Source organism: Antrostomus carolinensis, unplaced genomic scaffold (assembly GCF_000700745.2).
Source record: "Antrostomus carolinensis isolate BGI_N321 unplaced genomic scaffold, ASM70074v2 scaffold562, whole genome shotgun sequence".
NCBI classification, from domain to species: domain Eukaryota; kingdom Metazoa; phylum Chordata; class Aves; order Caprimulgiformes; family Caprimulgidae; genus Antrostomus; species Antrostomus carolinensis.
Window position 1 is genome coordinate 83,217 of NW_010301378.1, and position 2,027 is coordinate 85,243.

A 2,027-nucleotide genomic window follows, 5' to 3' on the forward strand; every position below is an offset into this window, starting at 1 on the left:
CCTCTCCCCAGCCTGAGCGCTTCGTCCTGCTCCCATGTAAATGAACTTAATGCTCTTCATTCAGGCGCACTCGGAGGGTTCTCATTTACTGCCTCTCTCTCTGTGACAGCATTTTCTCACCAGCCCTGACTGCATAATTAATGCAAATGCAGCCTTAGTGTCATGAGCTGGGCTCCTTTGGTTTACTTTGGTACGACACTTACAGAGGAATATTAACTAGAGAAAGCAGCATCACAACAGGGGTGGAAAATCAGCCTGTCAGGGACTCATTCCAAATGCCACGGAAAGGAGAGCGCCTTCAAGATTGTTTCATCAAGGTGATTGAGAACAAAAACTACTGAGGAAAATTCGAGCTTACATTTATGAGCTTCTCCACATACATTATTTATATCACTAGAACCTATAGGAACATTATTTCCCAGCACATATTCAATACAGAGACACTGTTTGGGCTGAGAACTGGAATTGAACGTACACACACAGACACACACAGACACAGACGAAGCGGGTACTGATCACAGGTAACCGGGAGCGCTGCCCAGGACGCCCTTTGTGTGCGCCTTTGCCTGCCCACGGGAAGTTCACGGGCATTTGCATTTATTTTAGCACAACTCCACGCACACTCGCTCCTCAAAAAGGTCAGCGAGCCGCACACCCGATATAGCGCTTTGCAGGGATAATCCTGCATTTTAATCCTGCCTGTTCCAATCAAAATTGGCTCTGTTGTTTTGTTGGGTTTTTTTTTTTCTTTGCCAGTAAACCAGCCAGCAGTTCTGCGCTAAATACATGAGAATTAAAGCAGGATTCAGCTATGTTATCAGGACTTGGTACCAGACATCGCAAGGAGAGATGCCTTTCTTCCAGAACAGCCATGCTGGAAATGTTTATTCAGAATAATTCTGCTTGTATTTTTCTACCAGGTAGTGCTCTGTCTTGTATTTTTGATCTGTAACAGAAAGAAATTTGCAAGCACTGTATGTTTATTTTGCTTTGCTGTTTATTCTTTAGTTACACTGAAAGACACCTCTTTGTATGTTTATTCTGAATTTAGGGATTTTTGCATCATCTTTCTTTACTGCCTAGTGCTTCCAGGCACACCAGCACTGGTCAGATCTTCTGAGAAATGCTGCCCTTTACCGAGCTGCTGCTATTATGGTTCACAAAAATACGCATCAGATTCCTCCCTGCTCCTCCCTCCATCGGTGCAAATTTTCAAAGTGTGAGAATTTTAACAGTAATAAATACAGACCCTGTGTTGGGAGACTCTGGGCCACCTTTTCAATGTGTCTGGTGAAGACTGAAGACCAAGGGGGGTTTTTGGAAGCTGAGATTTTTCTTTTTTTTTATTTTTTTTTTTAGGAAGCTGAGATTTTCTGGTGATCCCAAACCCTGAAACTTTAACAAAGCCAGCATCCAACATAGCAAAACCTGTTATTAAATCCTAAAAACTGGTGACACCTTGTCTGCTGAATCAGAGCGAGCTGCTTCTCCACTTGTTTACTTCCCAGTGAACAGGCAAATGGAGCCCTGCCAGAGGACACAGGACTGATCTGTGGGTAGCTCAAGTGAGGGTGAACGTGCTGTCACCTGCGTGCCTTTAGCACAGTCACCATCCTGCTTTGGGCAGGATTAGTCCCAAAATGAGTGCGGCCACCCCAGAGGGGCCTTGAGAAGGAGATTTGTGTGTGAGGAAGCTCTGGGCTCCAGGCGTCGATGTCACGGTAGGAGGGCGAGCCCTGTGATCGCAGCCACTGGGGTCCAGGCTGCGCAAAGTGTCACCCACTCCAGACACACCACGCTTGCTCTTCAGAAAGTGACACAGCTAATTATGTACAGAGCTCGAGTGCAAAGGTTTCCTTCTTTCTTTTTTTTGTTTATCCTTTTTGCAATCCCTCAAAGCCACAATCATTCTGCACGCCCCAGGCTTCAACTTTTACTTGCTTTATTCCCATTAATGCAATTAACAAAAGCAGCCGTGCTACTTGTGCCACAGTCCTGTCCCCCGAGCCGAGCCGAGCCGAGCCGTG